The sequence below is a fragment of the Pecten maximus genome, chromosome 13, assembly GCF_902652985.1.
Source record: "Pecten maximus chromosome 13, xPecMax1.1, whole genome shotgun sequence".
Lineage (NCBI taxonomy): Eukaryota > Metazoa > Mollusca > Bivalvia > Pectinida > Pectinidae > Pecten > Pecten maximus.
In genome coordinates, this window is record NC_047027.1 from 14155820 (window position 1) to 14170765 (window position 14946).

The window sequence follows — 14946 nt, forward strand, 5'->3', positions numbered from 1 at the left end:
TTTTATCAGTAGTAGGAAAACATTCAACTATTTGTAGCTTTTTCTTCGTGATAACTTGTGGCTTAAACTAATTAAGTTAGGGATTAGAGGTAGGGTGTTTGACATTGTTAAATAATAAATATATGCATAATTCGGTTAAAGCTCGAGTGAAAATTAAAAATGAAGTTTCATAACATTTTGAATGTACATGACGGGGGTGAAACAGGGTGAGTTTGTCCCCATGTTTATGTACCATGTATGTAACCTATCTTGAGGACGAGCTTATTATGAATTGATATGAGGGTGTTTGAAATTATTTATACTTTTGTATGCTGATGATATCACTCTGATAGCTATTTCCAAAATGGATTGAACACGTTGGATGATTATTGTAAACGGTGGAAACTGAAAAGTGGATGTTGAAAGCTCTAAGGTGATGCAATGGTGTTCAGGGACTGAGGAGGAATACTTGAGAGTTGAAGGTTACCTTGGTGAGAAGGTGGTGCAGGAGATACTCAGATACAAAAATGTAGTTTTAAAAAAGTTTTGCATTTTACGGGTTGATTTAACACCAGAATGCTCTTTTTCTGAAGCGCAATTGACTTTAAGCTGGTCAAAGTTCAAAGTCGTTATTTCAGCAGGAAAAATATCTACAAAAATTATCAATTATCTCTAAAGCATGTGTATATTGATATTGTTATAAATATAATGTTCTTTTTATACAAACAATAGACATTTATATGAAAAAGGCATTTGCACAATCACCATCATCATTAGCGTCGTCGTCGTCGTCATAAGCATCATGCATAAAGAATAATTATAATAATAAAATACTTCAGTTACATGTTTTTTGTCATAGATTAAATATAGAAGCGGGAAGATGGCATCGCCCTATTCCAATACCTCAAGTAATTCGTTATTGTAGTGTTTGTACTGAGATAGACAACGAATATCATTTAATAATGTAATGTCAATAATATACTCAGAAGTTTGGTCGTATTTTTTAAGGAAATATTACGTTAAATATGTATATATCAGAGAACTGAACCATCATCCAAAACCTGGCTATGTATATTTATAAAGGTAGTGAATTAAGAAATGGAATACTGTTTAACTAAGAGATATGTTAAATGACGTGTATAGTATCCTTGGCTAACTAAATCGTAATATTGTAATTCATATTTTAAAAGTCTGTCAGAAATACTGTGAAGAAATGTATCATACCCGTCTTTTGTCATTTTAACAATTGTTTCTACTATATTTATCATGCAAGATACCGGGAATCTAAACAAAATACAATAATTTTAAATCAGTATATTTGTTTAAATCTGGAAATTAATACACATTGTGTATTGATAACAATAACAACAGAAAGCTATTTTCAAGCTTTTGTCGGGTGTGACAGGATTGACATAAATGTAACTGACGGTGCGGCTTAACAGAAGTGAGAGTTATTTCCCCTGAGACAGATCCCGTACGGTAATACGTAGCCCGAGTTTTCTCTGGCCCTGTCACCATGTCTGGTGTAGGGCCAGAGCGCACTACTATATGAAAACGTGGAATTATCCGACACCGTTTGGTGTCGCTAAGAATTTGATGCAAAAACAATAAAATCGGGTGTGACATAACACCTACCTTACATATATGGATAAATGAGATATTTATGTACCCCAAAACACCCATTTAGTCTCATATAGGTGTTTTATTCCGTCCGTATAGACCCTCGCTTTACGCTAGTCAAAATTTCATACTTGACTCGACGCCATATTGCTAACTATGTAGGTCGCGGTCCGCCTAATTACCCTAATCTGTGCGCGATGGAGCGAAAAGAAAAAAAAATACAACATTTATTTTTATATATTTTACCGCTTATAATTTATAAATAATGATTTTTTTAATGGAATATAACATCTTTTGGGAAATAATCAACTTAGTTTTCATAATTTAAACTTTGTAAGAAGAAAAACACAATAAATCATATGTGGTCTTTTCGGTCCATTGCGTTCCGATTTGGGTGGTTAGTCGTACTGTCACTTACAAAATGGCGGGTCAACAGTATGAAATTTTGACTAGCGTAAAGCGAGGGCCTGTACGGACGGAATAAAACACCTATATGAGACTAAATGGGTGTTTTGGGGTACATAAATATCTCATTTATCCATATATGTAAGGTAGGTGTTATGTCACACCCGATTTTATTGTTTTTGCATCAAATTCTTAGCGACACCAAACGGTGTCGGATAATTCCACGTTTTCATATAGTAGTGCGCTCTGGCCCTACACCAGACATGGTGACAGGGCCAGAGAAAACTCGGGCTAGGTAATACGTTTCTGTAAATATGCATAAAAGTAGCACACAGCAAAAAGTTTAAGCATTTTACTGCAGACAAATTTCTGCCGACTGCAGACAAAATTCGCCCTCTCTTTCACAATAAATAAATAAATAAATGAATAGATAAATAAATAAATAAATAAATAAATAAATAAAAACAGGAACTGACGTTCGGCATGACTTATCATAAATCTGGCTGTTTATTGTTCAAAGCAGGAAACTGCGTCGAGTGTTTTATCCGAGATATCATTGATATCTACCCAGTACAATAGCCTGGTCCGGGATCTATTAACATCTTTTGAAGTAACCCGGGAGTTCTTGAAATTGTTAATGAAATACACAATAGATTTCAATTGTCCAAACTTAAACAGTACTTTGAATCTGATTTTCAATCTTTTATTAATCCAATAAAGCATTAATTTAGGACTCGACGGACATTAAATTAAGTGTAAATCTTTTGTATATGAAACCGTCCGTTTACCTTCAGCATCAAAGTTTTATAATTCGGGCCTAGCTTGTCCACGTGTACATGTTTATGTCACCTGAGAGAGTGGAATGTATGAGCATCAATCACCTCGATAACCTCGAAAGCGCAGCCACATGCCCTGACACGTGTACCTCAGCCCCTCACACTCTCTCTTGAAGCTAGGGGGAACGAGTTGACCAGTCCATCAGTGATCTATGTACATGTATGGCTATTATATAATAATCTAATAAACATAATTGATATTATGATTTTGATATAACAGTAGCTTTATCTATTAATATCTCAAAAGTATCCTCCCCAATGGAATTTCCTATTCATTGTAATTGTAGGCTTCTAAAGATCCTGCAATAAACATCTGGAACAGACTGAAAGCTGTCCTTTACTAAGACAGAATGCTGTCATTTACTAAGACAGAATGTGGTTCTTTACTAAGACAGAATGCTGTCATTTACTAAGATAGAATGTGGTCCTTTACTAAGACAGAATGCTGTCATTTACTAAGACAGAATGTGGTCATTTACTAAGACAGAATGCTGTCATTTACTTAGATAGAATGTGGTCCTTTACTAAGACAGAATACTGTCATTTACTAAGACAGAATGTGGTCATTTACTAAGATAGAATGTGGTCCTTTACTAAGATAGAATGTGGTCCTTTACTAAGACAGAATACTGTCATTTACTATGACAGAATGTGGTCATTAACTAAGATAGAATGTGGTCCTTTACTAAGACAGAATGCTGTCATTTACTAAGACAGAATGTGGTCCTTTACTAAGACAGAATGCTGTCCTTTACCAAGACAGAATACTGTCCTTTACTAAGACAGAATGCTGTCATTTACTAAGACAGAATGCTGTCATTTACTAAGACAGAATGCTGTCATTTACTAAGACAGAATGTGGTCATTTACTAAGATAGAATGTGGTCCTTTACTAAGACAGAATGCTGTCATTTACTAAGACAGAATGTGGTCATTTACTAAGACAGAATGCTGTCATTTACTTAGATAGAATGTGGTCCTTTACTAAGACAGAATACTGTCATTTACTAAGACAGAATGTGGTCCTTTACTAAGACAGAATACTGTCATTTACTTAGATAGAATGTGGTCCTTTACTAAGATAGAATGTGGTCCTTTACTAAGACAGAATACTGTCATTTACTAAGACAGAATGTGGTCATTTACTAAGATAGAATGTGGTCCTTTACTAAGACATAATGCTGTCATTAACTAAGACAGAATGTGGTCCTTTACTAAGATAGAATGTGGTCCTTTACCAAGATAGAATGTGGTCCTTTACTAAGACAGAATGTGGTCATTTACTAAGATAGAATGTGGTCATTTACTAAGATAGAATGTGGTCCTTTACTAAGACAGAATGCTGTCATTTACTAAGACAGCGTGTGGTCCTTTACTAAGATAGAATGTGGTCCTTTACTAAGATAGAATGTGGTCCTTTACTAAGATAGAATGTGGTCCTTTACTAAGACAGAATACTGTCATTTACTAAGACAGAATGTGGTCATTTACTAAGATAGAATGTGGTCCTTTACTAAGACAGAATGTGGTCATTTACTAAGATAGAATGTGGTCCTTTACTAAGACAGAATGCTGTCATTTACTAAGACAGAATGTGGTCCTTTATTTAGACAGAATGCTGTCCTCTACCAAGACTAAAAACTGTCCCTTACCAAGATTGAAATATGTCCTTTGCCCATACTGAAAGCTTTCCTTTACCCAGACTGAAAGCTGTCCTTTACCTACACTGATCGTAAAGGGTATACAACGCCGACCGGCGTTGTCTTCCGCTGTGATAAGTACGGCTGATGTTGATACATGTTGTTATCTCTCAGATAGGTGGTTAGTATATTCGGCTTCCGTAGGTTTGTAATCTAACTCGGACATATTTTTTGATCCTCGACCGTCTTTACCCTTGAGATAGGAGTATATACCCTCTATATATAAAATGTAACAATAACAAGACGGATACCTACCCGGGCATGTAAACGTTGACAAAGATGGTCGTCACAGCATTCTATGTATACCCTCACCTTGTGGATGATGTATCGCGAAAATATGCAGGAGAGCTTTTGTATGTTTGTCATTGGGAGATTACATGGTTTCATGTTACTGGTTTATGTAGATTAACTGGCACAAACAGTACTTATACATCCAACTGACTGGATATCATCTCATAGAGTATACCTCGGTGAGTAGGCCAGTTTGATATATTTTTCAGAAATACAAAAGTTGAAGCTCGATATATATTTATACTACATGTATATTGTACTACAATATCATAATATCTATAACTGACTTGATAGATTTTGAAAAAAACAATTAAGATTTATTTGACTTAAAAACCGTCGAAATATATAAAATCAAAAGCAAGGGAATAGTTAACTGTCACCCAGATTACATTCGTATTGGTCGAGTAATGAATACATTAAACCGGCAATCATTGAATGGCTGGTTATATATATTTATGTAAAATGTCATTTGTGATATGGTATAAAAGATATTTTATATAACCATTCATTTTGGTTTTTGTAAATTTAGTCTTGTTAAGGCTAATTTAGAAATGCAGTGATATTTTACACGACTATAAATCACTCTGGTGCCATAGACGTACCTTGATCAAATGTTAATATGTATCATGGCTAATCATTGGTTTTGCTGTTGACATGTAATTTGTTTAGTTGCCTGATTATTTCGGCATGAAGCATAAATTACGCGTAAAAATGTTTCAGGAGAACAAAGTAAGTTCATTAGGATCACAAAATAGTAATACTGCTATGCCCACAAGTGTCTATAGTAGGCATTCGGGACATTTGTTTGACTTTATAAAAAAAAACATAACCATGTTTATCTTTTGACCTTGAAATATAAATAGCAGCTATGAATTATATTGCACACATATGGCATGTAGATATAAACATTTCTGTATAAACTTTTCAGATTGGTATCTGATATACAGATGGACGAAGTTGGGGGACCTATTAACGATTGACAACGCCAGACAGGTAAGCTGACTATATATAGGTGTGTATATTATCACGGACATTGGTGATTGAGCGAGAGCCATCACCTCGTTTGGTCATTATTTTGTGATATTGACCTCACGTGCAGTTAGTAATGATTACTGTGATGTCAAATGTTCAGTTATGACACCAGTGCCAAGGCGAATCAAATAATGACGCTCTAGATGTTTGATACGTTTTTGATGACGTCAGAACTTCCACACCTCGATTGATTGACGAATCCAAAATTATACAAAACATACATTTAGAAAACGAAAATGCATGAAATGTTTCAACCAAAATTATATCAGTGCTAAAATTTATCCTTCCGTACGGTAGTATTTGTGATAGTAAGTCTATATTTCACAAACACATCTTTGTTAATATCTTAGAAGAAGATACCATCTGCCTGTCTCCGATATGACCTTTGTGGACCTCATATCTATGGTTGAACTGATATGGGAACATAAATGTGTTATCAATAGCGGATGATATAGAGGAAGACATATATTAAAGGTTCGTGTGATTTTTCAAATTGACCACACTATCGTTTTATTGTCATTTATATCAAATATATTGTTGCAATAAAATACGCGCCATTAGAGATACGAAATAAGTTAAGGTCGTCTGCGAGTGACGCTGATCTGACCTAACAGACATCTGTTTAAAACGAAATGTCATTGGAATCGCTATTGGATAATGACAGGGCTACCTCCAGTAAGAATAGCCGTATGGACATGAATCATCATCTTCTGAAAATGACGTTAGGTGCCTCCTAGATATCCGTCCTCATATGACCCTCCTCATATTACCATGGCTGTTGTTGTCTTCTTGACATCCGTCCTCATATGAACTTGGCTGTTGGTACAGTATATCTTCTTGATACTCGTCCTCAAATGACCCTGTCTGTTGGTACCTCTTGACAACCGTCCTCATATGAACTTGGCTGTTGATACCTCTTTGACAACCGTCCTCATATGACCATGACTGTTGGTACAGTGTATCTTCCTGATACTCGTCCTCAAATGACCCTGTCTGTTGGTATCACCTTGACACCCGTCCTCATATGACCCTTTTTGACACCCGTCCTCCTCAGAAATGACCAATGGACATACTTTGAATGAACCTTGCACCATTCACGAAACATTGGATTCCTTGAATGAAGGAAATGTTCATTTAAATAGAAATGGTAGTGACGTATTTATTTATGAATGTCATTAAAATCAAAGAAGAATTTATAAAGGAAAAAAACTTCAGCAAGTTTTTGTTGCTTCTGTGCTACTCGCAACACGCCCACTTACATTTTAACTTACACTTTAGAACTGGTAACTCGCTTTTATCAACTCGCAACTCACATCTCTTTGTACATTCTCATCATTTGCATTTCGTCACGTCAACAATACCATGGCGTCACGTCAACAATACCATGGCGCCACGTCAACAATACCATGGCGTCACGGCGACAATACCATGGCGTCACGGCGACAATACCATGGCGTCACGTCAACAATACCATGGCGTCACGGCGACATTTGCCTGCATTGATGTAACGTCGATATTAGATACTATACATAAGAGGGTAAACAGGTTAAGAATAAAATAATCATTCACCCCCATGGACGTTAGACAGCCAATCTCAACCCTCTGGGAAAGATACATACACTGCCAAACAATCGGTAAACCTCGTGTTTGGCAACTTAAGAATATTTCCCCTCGGGTTGAGTCTTATTCTCAAGGAGTGAAATATTCTATTAACTCTAGAAGTGAGACCCAATTTAAAAAAAAAAAAAAAACTCAGTAAATGTAGGTTGTATAAATATATCGTATATCATTACGCCAGTTCTACTTTACCAAGTCACTAACTTAAAGTGTAAACATGTCCTCATTCAGCTAATACATTAACTATAGAAATAGCCAGGTATGATATAGTTTACCTAGAGCTCAACGGAGGTGTCCAGTTTGCACTAGAAATTACGTCGAGGATGAAACCCAATTGATTTTGTTGTGTCCTGTCTACTTAGTATTCAGTTGATAGAGCCAAATACTAATTAAGTTAGTACATTAAATCCTATTATTACTGTCGTCCGTCTATTAAAAATAGAATTATTCGCTTACAAAAATGTAAAACAATTGAGAAACCTCTTTTTATACAAATATTTCATATTTTATAAATTGTTGAGAAACCTTATTAAGTATTTAATTCAGACTATTTCTAAAAGAAAGCCTATACTTAATATCTGGTTATATATTTGTTTATGTTGACCTCATTGTCATCTGGTATTTTACTCGATCTTCTCCGCAATCTTACATAAATCGTTGTAAAATTTACTTTTTATATTGTATTTCCTATACTGCTATCTGTGGCATTTGAAAATAAACAAATTGAATTAGAATTGTTAAAAATATTCGTTTTAAACGGCCATGTTCTAGTATGGAATTAATAACGGACAGCGTCCCGTTTACTGCATCATGCTTACTACATAATGTAGCTAAATACAGCGAGCAGTAAGCTGGCCGCTGTCCTGTCTACAACCACAAGGCGATATTTACATTACGTGTAATCAACATCAGGTATGGTACCCTTGATTAGCCCTACACATAATCTAGACGAGGAAGTATGATACCGATCCCTCACAGTTCATAACACGATACCTGTTTGGTGGCTGAAAGCTTAGGCTTTATCAGCATTCTGCGGAAAAACCAGATTTGAACAGGCTAAATAAAACACTCCCGATGACATCTTACGTATATGTCGATTTGTTGGAGTAGATTATATCGATATAATGTTGATTATTAGTGTTTTGAAAGTATGTACAACACGTATTTCTTACTGCCTTCAACTTACTATCATCTATTGTTATCATCGGCTAAAGCTGACCAGCCGTAGAGAAATTTTGTCCGGTCGATATCTACCTGTACTGACCTTGCAGTGGCCACTGGTCAATACCGAACGGCACTCTGTTTAACCTGGCTTTTAATCAATAATAGAGTGAGGGATTTACCTGGGGTGGTCAGATTCCGAGAGATAGCTACAGTAATAATATCAACGCTCGTGTAACCAACAGGTAATTATACAATTTAGACACGCGCTCGCACACGCACCTATATATAACTCATTCTTATAAATATACACTATGTTTATAAATGTATACATATAAACAGCTTAATATTTAAACCAGAATAGATGAACATTTGCACAAGAATTAATTACAAAAGAGGAGACATTTTGGTTACGAAAATAGATAAACCTATCAGAACTTGTTGGTTGCATATTGATAAAAAACCCTTTAACTTATCGATATTTGGGTTTGTATAATAATAGCGAGGTATATATTTGTTTCTTAGGGAAGATAAAGCAGTATTGTTGCATACAAACAAGTAATGAAATTCGTCGCCAATACTTTCCGCGCATAAATTACATAAACGATTCTCTCTAGAGATATTATACCATCTACCCGTTTCTATTGGGAATTTAACATTCGAAGTGCGCAGTTTTGTTATTTGTATTCTGGCATGTTCTGGCAGATTTAGTAAATATTTTTCTATACAAAATTCTGTTTTGAAAACAGAGTAGAATTGTCCACGAGATGAGTTAGCACAGTCGGAAAACCATCTTTGTATAAACTGATCAGTCAAACGTTGTTTCAAAACATCTTTGTAGAAATTATCAGGCATCTGTATTTTATTATCAAATATAAAAGAAAATCCAGTTTCGTTAAAAATATTTTGTAAACATTTAATCCATTTAAAGGAAAAACTAGCGTCATTTTGCAATTGTAGGGCTAATTGTAATAGAATGCTACTTAATTTATTATCATTGCTTAACAGTCTATTCCAAAAACATACCAATCTTAATTTAACATTTATTTCTAACGGCACACGACCTAGCTCACCATAAATCATAAAATTTGGGGTAGTAGACCTCACTTTCAGAATCCTTTTGCAAAACTTAAGGTGAAACTGCTCGGTCATTTTCAAATTTTCGAATCCCCATACCTCTGACCCATACAATAGGATCGGCTCTACTAAAGAATCAAAAAGTTTTAGTTGTATATCTATCGGAAGAGAAAGATTCCTGATTTTTTTATATATAGAAAATATTGACTTTTGTGCCTGATCGATCAGTCTACGTCTCGCGTTGACAAAATTGCCATTGTAATTAAACGTAATTCCTAAGTAAGTGAAATTATCTACATTTTCTAAAGTTTCATTTTGCAATAAAAATACATGATGTTGTTTGCTTTTTTTCTTACAAAATACCATAACTTTTGTTTTATTTATATTAATTTTAAGCTTCCAAGTTTCACAATAAATCTGAAATACATTTAACGCACTTTGCAAACCTTCTGGACTTTCTGAGAATAACACAGTATCATCAGCATATAAAAGCACAAAAATTTCAACAAAAATATGTAGTTCATTAAAAAGCTTATCCCGTAAAGTTTCAAGTGGATGACTACCTAAAGAGGCAAAATAACTTTCAATGTCATTAAGAAATACAGAAAAAAGAAAGGGAGATAAATTTTCCCCTTGTCTGACTCCAATTAGGCAGGGGAAGAAATCAGAACGTAGGTACCGGAATCTGTCGACTTAAGACGATGGTTATAATTACCTAGATGTATTTTAGGCTCCCCAGAACCTATAAGCATCAGATGATCAAAGGCTAAAATGACATAGGATTATGTTATTGTCTGAAATTAGTTAAGAGTACAAAATCTGCTTTCATTATTCGAGATAAACTGTATCAATTACTGAATTAATATATTAAGGTGGTATCACTTGTGTCCGTTCAGATTACATTCCTTTACAAGATGTTGGCCAGAGAGAACATGTGAATGGCATCACTTTATTAACGTATACATGTAGGCCTCTTCTGTTGTCTATACGAGTAACTTCCCTTGTGTCTTTAAATGTCTGCTTCAGAGTTGCAATTAAAACTACAGTACATACAATTTGATTTAAAAATGTATATGTATTGTTGCGGTTAAAAAACACTACTGTAGGAAATGGATTACATGTTTATGGTTATGTACTACAAGATTTGGTCAATATACTCTTACTTTATGTATATACATGCGTAACAAAAACGACTTTCTCGGTGTTTTGTTATGTTGTATTTAAGACGTAATAATCGGTTTAGCTTGATTTTGAAATTTTATTCCAGATAAATCCAAGACTTGATGGAAAGTTTTATGAAATGTCCAAAATAAGCCCGCCGTGTTCCGTCCTTACTGCTGGTAAATCATGTATACATGTCGATGTTATAGACAACACGTGTACAGTGGAGTAGACGTTATTTAGTAGGAAATATCACAACTAATATCACATTACTATATATGTCTTAGTCCGATGTCAGTATCAACTTGAACTAATGGACAGATACGTTGAAAAAATACGCTAAACAAGTCCACTAAACAGGTACGCTAAACAAACAGGCAAAGGAAGTACACTAAACATGTACGCTTAACAAATAGGCAAAGGAAGTACACTAAACAGGTACGCTTAACAAATAGGCAAAGGAAGTACACTAAACATGTACGCTTAACAAATAGGCAAAGGAAGTACACTAAACAGGAACGCTTAACAAATAGGCAAAGGAAGTACACTTAACAGGTACGCTTAACAAATAGGCAAAGGAAGTACATTAAACAGGTACGCTTAACAAATAGGCAAAGGAAGTACACTAAACAGGTACGCTTAACAAATAGGCAAAGGAAGTACACTAAACAGGTACGCTTAACAAATAGGCAAAGGAAGTACACTAAACAGGTACGCTTAACAAATAGGCAAAGGAAGTACACTAAACAGGTACGCTTAACAAATAGGCAAAGGAAGTACACTAAACATGTACGCTTAACAAAATGCAAGTACACTTAACAAGTACGCTTAAACAAGTACATTAAACAAGTTCGCTAAGGAAGTAAGGTAAACAAGTACACTAAACAAGTACACTAAACAGGTACGCAGAAACAGTACGCTCAAAAAGTACACTAAACAAGTGCGCAAAGGAAGTACACTTAACAAGTAGGCTAAACTTAAAAGTGACATAATACATAGTTTGTACAGTCGAAGATTTATTCTACAGCACGAATGGATAAAATAAATGAATTAGTAAACCACAGAAACAGACAAAATAGTCCCCAAACCTTGCATTTGGAAGTCGGTATGATGTATTTGAAGAATGAGAAAATGTAAACGAGTTATCATAGTGACGTGTCAGAAACCCACTTTGTTAAACATCACTTGAATTATTAAAAACATATATATATTATTTCAATGAAAGTTACAAAGTTACAAAGAATCATTTTCAAATAACAATATTTTGATATAGTTGCATAGAGAGTTCTAGCGCTATACATATTTATCATATTCTATTGTGATACTAACTTAGCGATAAGCACTGACAGAGTGAAAAAGGGAAGTAACTCTGACAGGTCAGAATCAACGCTTAAGGTAGTCACCGCTAAAACAAATAACAATTTCTGGTGAAATTGCACAAATTGCAAAGACATTTCAGATTCCCTATATCCCTAAATCTTACGTATCTCTGGGTTGGTAAAAATGTGTGATTGAACAAATATAGATGGAAATCCCTTACTGACCTGAATCGACAGCTGACGAGATAATATGCAAATGAGGCGGCCGTATATAATTAAGGATCCCTATCCCATAATGCAATGCGAAAGCTAATCTTCTTACCTTAACGAAAATGACTGAAGAAAAACATCATGTAAAGAATATAGCAACAGACTCCGTCACACAAACAAAAACAAACAAAAATGTAAAAAATAAATAAATAAAGATATGATCTTTGATAGAGCTGATGTGGAGATAAAATAGGATTGAATGTCCGTGTACTTATAACTAGCCCGGGACTGGTGTGCACATTTCCACCCAGACCAATGTTTACCACTCTCAAATATAATCTGCATTTTGATCTATTTATAGGGAATATATCCTGGTCAGGCTGGACACAAGACTGCCCAATAAAGTCAATTAAAGTAGGAATAGACATTTAGGGGCAAAAACTGTTCGTGTGTGAAATTTGAAAATTTTCTTATAACTTATTACAATGACTACATTGTAGGTGTATTAAAATCCCGTTATAACTTTCCGTATTCGCTTCCATGGCATACTGTTCCGGTAGTGAATACAGTTGTTTGAGCGGTGTATTGTGTTGAATAAATATAAAAACCAATTGAGTTCTGAAGATTTGAAATGGTTGAAAAATAAGGTGCCCCCGTCATGATAGAAATACAGATAAAAGGATAAGAGACGGGTGAAAAAATAGGTCTTCCCGCTATGACAGAGGCATGAATAGGGTAAATAGCCTTACGTTTACTGGAGAGTGTGAGGACAAAGCCATTTGACAGGTACGCGAAGGTTCAATCGAGTCTCACCTGTCTTAATCACTGTACCTTTAAAAATACAACTTTTATTATTATTAGTGGGTCTAACGTCCACTGTTAGGACCAAGCCCAATTTTATATATCTTATACGGTTAACCAATTGATGTAAAGATATGATTCCAATAAAGTCAAGAGGATACCGATAACGTTTACTGTCTAGTGCGACAGGGGAAGAGTGAGTGTCTCGAAGATTCTAATAGTAGACTGGATGTAAGAGTGGGTGGGCGGACTGATTTTAAAGTTTGTAATGATTTATTGCCTTTTACACGTGACAAGGAACATAGTCGAATTAAATTGAGACCTTTTGGTGAACGTGTACTTCACACAAGTAAAGGTGACAGTCCCTTTAGATAACCAGTACTTGGGTTTTTGCGACCTGTGTATGCCGGTGAGCTGTCAGGCACCCGCGATATTTGACCTTATTTGTCCTACTGAGATAAGGATTATCGCTGAAAAGTAAACCTTCGTGTGCAATTCTGGACTCGCCCATGACATTCTGAATCCAGTAACGATTTTTTTAACTGAAAACTTACTCGATGGGTCCGCGTAACAATGTCTAATCAAGGACTTTGTATGGTGGATAGACATTTTATACCTGAAGCGACTAACCATAGCAGTTTTATTCCAACTGGAATCAAAATTAAAGAGGGAACATTCTCGTATCTAACACCAAATAAACACGGTTCCATTTATGGTACCCAAGTCATACTTACGTGAATACCCCATATAGTTATATACATGTAACTTTCTGGACATCTGTACCCTTTAAAGAACACTTTCTAACATTTTTTAAAATGATTATCAGCTTTCATCTTTCTTGTGGTCAGGTTGGACACGCGAACTTGGTTTGAATACCCCCGGTCAATATATACAGAGACGTATATGTCACCTTGGTATCAGAACGAGGCACTCCGATGGATATTAGCTACTTCCGGGCGAGCGTGATATTTGGTAAGAGATAGAGACTGTTTCCTGTCTTTGTGATATAGAGGTCTCTGATATGTAGGCAACCACGGGAACTGGACGCTCGTGGGTGATAATTTTATACCAGTACTGTGTAATCATAATTTCCGTCGGAGTTGAAGTGTTAATGCGTGGGTTTTATAATGTACACAGATATTTAATACTGTTTGTCTAATACATGTACAACTTAAACGTGTTTTGACGCAATCAAGGGCACCATGACACTCGTACATACGGACAGACACCTGTAATCTCACACCTACACACTCGTACATACGGACAGACACCTTTAATATCACACATACACACTGGTACATACGGACAGACATCTGTAATCTCACACCTACACACTCCTACATACGGACAGACACCTGTAATCTCACACCTACACACTCGTACATACGGACTGACACCTGTAATATAGCACCTACCCACTCGTACATACGGACAGACACCTGTAATATAACACCTACACATTCGTACATACGGACAGACATCTGTAATCTTACACCTACACACTCGTACATACGGACAGACATCTGTAATATAACACCTACACACTCGTACATACGGACAGACACCTGTAATCTCACACCTACACACTCGTACATACGGACAGACACCTGTAATCTCACACCTACACACTCGTACATCCGGACAGACACCCTTTATCTTGACCCCCATTTCCCTGCACGTATGTACCCATAATTCATCAGCCAGTAATAATAATGGTATTACCAGCTGTCGTCTCGA

The 14946-nt window shown here is 35.6% G+C and overlaps 1 protein-coding gene across 1 annotated transcript in view; it reads left to right on the plus strand.

The window, feature by feature from the left end:
* Positions 1 to 14946, plus strand: part of LOC117340916 (beta-1,3-galactosyltransferase 1-like) — a 47360-nt gene that overhangs the window by 10416 nt on the left and 21998 nt on the right. Inside the window, exon 3 of the mRNA XM_033902700.1 lies at positions 5760 to 5824. The gene's annotated coding sequence lies outside the window, so the exon portion shown is untranslated. The remainder of the gene's footprint in view (positions 1 to 5759; positions 5825 to 14946) is intronic.